The sequence below is a fragment of the Ostrea edulis genome, chromosome 8 (assembly GCF_947568905.1).
Source record: "Ostrea edulis chromosome 8, xbOstEdul1.1, whole genome shotgun sequence".
NCBI lineage: Eukaryota > Metazoa > Mollusca > Bivalvia > Ostreida > Ostreidae > Ostrea > Ostrea edulis.
Window position 1 is genome coordinate 60146775 of NC_079171.1, and position 9287 is coordinate 60156061.

Genomic DNA, 9287 nt, shown 5'->3' on the forward strand with positions numbered 1-9287 from the left:
TATCCTTGTGATATCATGTCCCTAGGGTGTAGTTTGGAACAATATATGTTCAAAGTTTTTCATAAAAATAAAGATTGTTAAAATCATAGTAGTAAAACAATAACAGAACCAAGGTGATTCCAGTGAGTGAAGGGTATTTCGTTGAAATAGGAAGTTTTTCAGCATTTTGAATGGGGTCGAATTTCAGCCGTCTACAGACCCTAAACAATCATCATGACTCCTGAATGGTTTGATGTATGGCTGTATGACTCGAAGTACGACACATTTCTCAGAAATAGCGGGGATCCGATTCCGCTGTGGTGGCCATCACCAAGGGGCGTGTCGTTCGATAAACCGAGACTGGCATCCATTTTACAGTTGTGGATGCTGTTGAACTATAACAAATTTGGTACAAAGATTTCACTTAGAACGGAAGCAGTCAATAACTGTCAATTGCAGAAAAGAATCGCCAGACAAAGAATGACGTTGATTTGTGAGGATATTGGTGTGAAGTCATCTTTTTGTGCAGCAAGATTTGACGAAGTTAGTGATGGTGATGTCGAACATGTTGATATCTTGGAAGAGGGAGAATTGTGATGCTGAGACAATCATGTAGTGATTATTTTCATTATTTACATGTTTTACGTGCGTCGGTCTACATGTAAAAAGTTACATTTGGACTGACAAATGTTTACATTTACAACTGTCAGTAGAACGAAATCGATTGTGTACAATTATATCGTGTTGGTGAGGTCGATTCATTCTGTTGTTGCACGTACTAGGATATGTAGCTTATGATTGCTTTATTTCATTTTTCTAAATCAATAATAAAATTCCACAAACAGGTCTAACAGTTCTACAAACTGTTTTGGTAATACAGTATCGTTATGCAAAGATGACATGTAGTATGCTGTTGTATATATAACACTGGTGTTACAGTATTGTTATACAGAAGTGACATGCAGTATGATGTTGTATATATAACACTGGTATTACAGTATTGTTATACAGAAGTGACATGCAGTATGATGTTGTATATATAACACTGGTATTACAGTATTGTTATACAGAAGTGACATACAATATGTTGTTGTATATATAACACTGGTATTACAGTATTGTTATACAGAGATGACATGCAGTATGATGTTGTATATATAACACTGGTATTACAGTATTGTTATACAGAGATGACATTTAGTATGATGTTGTATATATAACACTGGTATTACAGTATTGTTATACAGAGATGACATGGAGTATGATGTTGTATATATAACACTGGTATTACAGTATTGTTATACAGAGGTGACATGCAGTATGATGTTGTATATATAACACTGGTATTACAGTATTGTTATACAGAGATGACATGCAGTATGATGTTGTATATATAACACTGGTATTATAGTATTGTTATACAGAAGTGACATGCAGTATGATGTTGTATATATAACACTGGTATTACAGTATTGTTATACAGAAGTGACATGCAGTATGATGTTGTATATATAACACTGGTATTACAGTATTGTTATACAGAAGTGACATGCAGTATGATGTTGTATATATAACACTGGTATTACAGTATTGTTATACAGAAGTGACATTTAGTATGATGTTGTATATATAACACTGGTATTACAGTATTGTTATACAGAGGTGACATGCAGTATGATGTTGTATATATAACACTGGTATTACAGTATTGTTATACAGAGATGACATTTAGTATGATGTTGTATATATAACACTGGTATTACAGTATTGTTATACAGAAGTGACATGCAGTATGATGTTGTATATATAACACTGGTATTACAGTATTGTTATACAGAAGTGACATGCAGTATGATGTTGTATATATAACACTGGTATTACAGTATTGTTATACAGAAGTGACATTTAGTATGATGTTGTATATATAACACTGGTATTACAGTATTGTTATACAGAGATGACATGCAGTATTATGTTGTATATATAACACTGGTATTACAGTATTGTTATACAGAGATGACATTTAGTATGATGTTGTATATATAACACTGGTATTACAGTATTGTTATACAGAGATGACATTTAGTATGATGTTGTATATATAACACTGGTATTACAGTATTGTTATACAGAGGTGACATGCAGTATGATGTTGTATATATAACACTGGTATTACAGTATTGTTATACAGAAGTGACATGCAGTATGATGTTGTATATATAACACTGGTATTACAGTATTGTTATACAGAAGTGACATGCAGTATGATGTTGTATATATAACACTGGTATTACAGTATTGTTATACAGAAGTGACATGCAGTATGACGTTGTATATATAACACTGGTATTACAGTATTGTTATACAGAAGTGACATTTAGTATGATGTTGTATATATAACACTGGTATTACAGTATTGTTATACAGAGATGACATGCAGTATTATGTTGTATATATAACACTCACAGGCACTCGACGTTTTAAATATCTATAATAAAAAAATGTTTTCCTGTAAACATAATATTGGCAAGGTATACCACGCCGCCATGTTGTTTTTCGTTTTTACCAGCTGCATCGCTTAAAGATTTCGGCCAAAAGTTCGATATAATACAATAATTAGACCCCTACTGTTTAGAAGCAACTCTGTCAAGGTCTTACCTCTCGCATCGTCATGGTGAACTGGAAATAAAGTCCATTTATCGGCTATAATCAACCATCAAACATCTTTTACTGCTTCTCAAATGCGAGAAATCGCTGAAAGGTGGACGTACGTTGACATAATTTTGGGATAGCCCTTTTTTCATTGGTCGATAAAATTAAAAATATTATAATTAGCAGTAAATATGTTCTAGTGAGCGAGGTAATATATCTTGAACGTTATTCTATTAATATATACTTTATTTATTTTTTTAAACGTTAAACATGATAACTTCGCTTATTCATGCATTCGTTTCTGTTGAAAGTAAATTTCATAACGTAATAAGAGAACTTCAAAATTGAATTCACACACACATGCACCTACACGTGGGTATACTCTCAAACGTACACAGCGATATTTATACATCCAAATGTCCTGTCCTGCTTATCTGTAAATTTTCAGTGTTGTCACAATGGGTGACAAAACGTGGGTTGGAGTCGAACCGGGGGGGGGGGGGGTCATAAACATTTCCAATGTTATTTGGTAATGTGATAGATTTACTAAATTTCCCGTGCCAGCCTGTCCCGAAACCACACAATTGTGCCCGAGTTTTATTGTTTGCAGGACTGCAACTACCCTGCATTCAGTGCCCCCCCCCCCCCCCCCAAACGCCAGTGGGTACATTAGCAAAGGGAATTATCATTTGCATAATGCTGTCAACTTCCGTCCCTAGATCAGGAGCTATCGCATTTTGAGGAGCAGTAGACGATAGTTGATGTTTGATTATATTTGATCAATGGACATTATTTCGAGTTTTCCATAACGATGCGAGAGATAAGATATTGACAGAGTTGTTGCTAGATGGTAGGGTTCTAATTATTGCATTATATCGAACTTTTCGCCGAAATTTTCAAGCGATGCAGCTGGTAAAAACGAAAACCAAGATGGCGGCGTGGTATACCTTGTCAATATATCATGTTTACAGGAAGACCATTTTTTATTATAGATATTTAAAACGTCGAGTGCCTGTGATAACACTGGTATTGCAATATCGTTATACAGAGGTGGCATGCAATATATTGTTGTATATATAACACTGGTGTTACATTATCGTTATACAGAGGTATTATGCAGTATGATGTTGTATATATAACACTGACATTATGGTATCGTTATAGAGCTGTGACATGCAGTATGATGTTGTAACACTGGTATTACAGTTTTGTTATACGGAGGTGACAGGCAGTATGATGTTGTAACACTGATATTACATTATCTTTATACAGAGGTGACATGCAGTATTATGTATATATAACACTGGTATTACATTGTCGTTATACAGAGGTGACATGCAGTATGATGTAGCACTGGTAAATAATCAATTAATATCAATTCAACCAAGATAGTTGGTGCCATAGAACAGGGACCTTGGTTTGAGTGGCATTTTCTTCCTTTCTGTTATAGATCCAATGTGGAAAATGCTTTGTTGTCTTGAAGATGCATATCATCATACCCAAGAGAAATATTGAGTCACTGTGTAACTAATCCCAGGTGAATGTTGAGTGTTTTGTGTTCCTACATATAATTGAAACAAACCACCGATCAATAATATTCAGATGAATAGATATTGAGTGCTATCTGATTTAAGATGACTATTAACTCATCAAGGTAGCTCAGCGACGGATTAGAGTTAGATCCCTGATCGTGCCATGTGCTAAATGTGCTATGTGCTAAATTTAAGATGTAATCCGAAGTAGGGAATGCTCCTTCGTCAAACACTTGGCATTTCGAAGTTCGAATCTCTTGAATATGGCATTATATCCCAAGTGCTTGGAAACGAGTCCTGTTAAAGAACCCAGACTGCCCAGATCATAAGTGCTAAGCATTCTCGTCAGTATATAAAACAGACAACTAATGAACTGTTTTCAAAGTAAGATTTTAGCTTTGCACGTTATGTGGGATGTATTTTAGATCTAGATTGAATTGAGGTGTTTCTATAACAAGAGGGAGAGAGTTCCACTCATTACCCATAGCTGGTTTAAAATATGACTTGTACGATTGCAGTCTACATTTTGGAATTTCATACTTGCATAAGAATGGTGTTCTATATCCATATGTTTATAGCAATGCGGTTTTTTGTAAACATTCAGATACTGCATTGGTTTACAAATATAAAAAAAATATGACTTGTCCTGAAATTTGGTGACCAGGTCCTCCAAGAGGCTTTTGGAATTCCCAATGACACGAATTGTGCTCATTTGTTAGTTGACCTCTTTTATTGTCCCCCACCGCAATGCAGAAGGGGACAAAAAATACTGGTGTTTTGTTCTTCCGTCTGTCCGTCCGTCCGTCCATCCAACATCACTTTGTGGATGAAACTCAAAAAGCACTCAACGGATTTTGTTCAAATTGTGTAGGATTGTTAGTCACCATATGATTATATTGCGCCGTCATTTTGATTCAATATATTGTACAAGAGTTGTGAGATTTTGATGAATTTGTCATTTTGATTCAACATACTTCACAAGAGTTATGGGACTTTGTTGAATTTGTCAATACTACACTAGGGGAACACTGTGGACACAACTCCCCAAATACTATGATACGGATTTTATTCAATTTGTTTAGGATTGTTAGTCAACGAATGTAGTTGATCATATTCCAACGCATTTTGGATTCTGTTGGACTTTTCTGCTTCAACTTTTTGGGGGGACTGTGGGGGGTATGGCTACGCGTAGCAACCTTGTGTTTTTATAAATCGGAATTTATTCAAATGTTTTTACATGAGAAGGAAAACTCTCTTGCTGTTGCCTTCAATTCGAAATATAGATACATCGACGATGTTTTATTCATTAACAATAATAATAAAGTCCATTCATGTGTTAATTCAATATATCTCTATGAACTCAAAACAAGACGCCACAGAGTTAACCATTTCTACATCATACTTGAATATTTTATTAGAAATAGATATTAACGGCAAGTTAGCAACTTGATAACAAATGGGATACAGTCTCTCCATCGTTTGCTTCACACATTTATGTAGCAAATATTGGGTTGGATCATTTAAAAATCTTTATAGCCTACTGGGCCAGAAAAGCTGAAATTTACATGAAAGCTTCCGGATATAGTGGAAATTCAAGTTTGTTAAAATCATTACCCCCAGGGGTAGGATGGACCAGAATAGGGGACCAAACTTATATATACAAATAAAAGGGGAGAACCATTAAAATCTTCTCAATAACCAACGGGTCATAAAAGTGGAGATTTAAGTTAAAGCTTCCTGGTACAGTGTAGATTAAAATTTGTTCAGATCATGGTCCCAGTCTGCTCAAATGAAAGACAATACCGTCTTCAAAGGGGAGATAATTACAAAAATCGAAAATAGGGTTGAGTCATCGAACGGGATCATGGTTAGAATAGCTTCTCAGTACCCTCTTGCTTGTCGTAAGATGCGACTACATGGGGCGGTCCTTCGTATGAGACCGCTAAAACAGAGTCCCGTGTCACAGCAGATGTGGAACGATAAAGATGCATCCCTGCTCAATGACCATAAGCTCCGAGTATTGGCCTAAATTTTGCAGCCCTTTACCGGCAGTGGTGACGTCTTCATATGAGTGAAATATTCTCGCGAGGGATGTTAAACAATATTCCATCAATCTAACAGTCTTCTTCCCAAAACCAATGGGCCAGTAAAGCTGAAATTTACATGAGAACCCCCTGACATAATTGGCATCCATTTTTTTTAAATCATGGGGGATCAAAGTCTTATTTGCGATTATATAGTGATAATCTTTGAAATAATTACCTAGAGAACAAATGGGTCATAAGAGAGGAGATATTTAAGTGAAAACTTTCTGGTATAGAATAAATTCAAATCTGTTCAGACCATGACCCTAGAGGGTAGGGTGGGCCCACAATAAGGAATCAGATTTCAGCACACGTGTATGCACGTGCTAAGCAGTAATTCTAACCACAGCAATTTGTAAGGAGTACCACGACACATCTTAACCCTTAATATCAATAGAATTTGATGAAAAACTAAAACGTTATCGTCCTTTAAAAATTGGACATTTGAAAAACGTTGCACGCGGGTGTGCGTTTGCATTTTCTTGTTACACCAGTATGTAGATACAGATATTGTCTATGTATGCTGTGAATATCATCTCATTTGCTTCATAAATAAGATAGTTACAAACGTTTTAGTATTATCCAATCAAAATGAAGTGCACGTGCATGCGCGTGCAAATAGGTAATTTTGACCATGCAGATCAGTTAAGGGTTTCAATATCTACCGATGATATGGATATCAAGTCATTTCAAAGAACAACAAAAAAGTTAGACTGATTCCAAAGTTAGTGTACACATTTTGTAATGCATGTGTACGCGCAAGCATGAGCGTGCTGACAAAATAACTATTATTTTTCATATCTACAAATGATATACTACCATCCTATTTAGGTTTCATATCGATCCCTTTAATATTCTGATTTTTGTACCAAAATTACAGTGCACGTGCGCGCGCGTGCATGCACGTTCATACAAAATGACTATCACTATGCACATCTACTAACGCTATACTGTCATCCTGGAAAGTTTCATATCGATCCCTTTTGTAGTTTCTGAGAACACTACCTGACAAAAAGTACCGGAGAAAAACAACAACAACAATAATAATAATAATAATAATAACTAGTTCTAATTGTAACGGAGACCGTTACATATGTTCCCCAAACCTCCCGAAATTAAAAAGTGATGTCCTTGTGAATCTATAGCAAAAAGTCATTTTATTTTAGCCTTTAATTACATGTAGTACGTTCAATATGGTCATTTCAGTACCAAGAAATGAAAGAAAGCCTTGTACGTGTATACACGCGCACGTGTGTATGATTCCGAATTTTTGTTTATGTCGTTCAACACGCATTTGTATCATATACCCACAGTATGAATTTCATAATATTTCCACCAAATATAAGGAAATTATAGCGATTTTAAAATCGTCCAATCAGAATTCAGCACACGTGCATGTACGTGCTGAGCAGTAATTCTAACCACAGCAATTTGTAAGGAGTAACAAGACACATCTAAACCCCTAATATCAATATAATTTGATGAAAAACAAAAACGTTATCGCCCTTTAAAAATTGAACATTTGAAAAACGCTACACGTGTGCGTTGGTGTTTTTTTTTGTTACACCAATATATAGATACATATATTCTCTACGTATGCTGTGAATATCATCTCATTCGCTTCATACATAAGATAGTTAAAAAGGTTTTAGTATGCGCGTGCAAATTGGTAATTTTGACCATGTAAATCAGTTAAGGGTCTCAGTATCTACCTATGATATGAATATCAAGCCATTTCAAAGAACAACAAAAAAGTTTGACTGATTCCAAAGTTAGTGCACACATTTTGCAATGCACGTGCAAGCGCATGCGTGCGTGTGCTGACAAAATAACTATTATTTTTCATATCTACGAATGATATACTACCATCCTATTTAGGTTTCATATCGATCCCTTTAATATTCTGATTTTTCATTTTTTGTACCAAAATTGCGGTGCACTTGCGCGTGTAGACAAAATGACTGTCACTATGCATATCTATAAACTCTATACTATCATCCTGGAAAGTTTCATATCGATCCCTTTTGTAGTTTCTGAGAACACTACCGGACAAAAAAGTACCAGAGAAAAAGAATAATAATAACGAGCTATAACTGTGTTGGGATGCCAACACAAATGTCTCCGAACACCTCCCCATGTCAGAAATGGTTTTTGATGCTAGATCAGGATTCTCAAAAAAACCTAAAAACTAAATTTGGTTGAAATCCGACGGACTTGATTTTTTGGCCGCCATTAGTATATGGAGGCCATTTTGAAAATGGCGGCTCAAAAAAAAAATTTGATGGTGGAAATGGACTCGGGGTCACCAAAATACCCTAGAAATAGAATTTGGTTGAAAACCAACAACCTTGAGTTTTTGACGTTTTTTGGCCGCCATCTTGAAACGGCGGCCATTTTGAACATTTGAAAAGTTGATTGCACCCCTCCTAATGACCCTCTATCAGCTCACAAAGTTTGAAGTGGATCAGTCGACGCATGTTCATAAAATCGAGCGGACAAATTTCTCACTAAAGAGGAGGAAAAATAAGAAGAAAATAATAATAAGAATAATAAGAAACGGAGCAAAAACAATATGTCTCCGACACTTTGTGTTCGGAGACATAATAATAGCTACATGCGATATCGTTGCAAGCAACGAGTGGGTCTTCCATCAAATTTTAGATGTGATGAGATAAGAATTTGACTGAGATTTTCGTTCATAAATAATGATACAAATATATTGTCTAGACGTACAATTTAGCTTCGGTAGTGTTTTACAAATATTGATCATTTAAGTGTTATAAATTAAAGATTCTCGGCCACTAATTAAAGGGGTCAGCCTTTTTTGGAGAAAAAAGTTAATAATGTTATTTACTGCGATACAAATTCGATTGATCAGGCGAATCATGTCACCGGGAGGCCTATTCTTTTTTGTATCATTCTAGATATATCTCGCAAAACTGAACAAATTTTGTTGTACATGTCCTATCAACAGTTTCTCGAGAAAAAAGTTATTGATTGCGACATTTATCAGACTGTTAAGGCGAGTCATAAGGCCCGT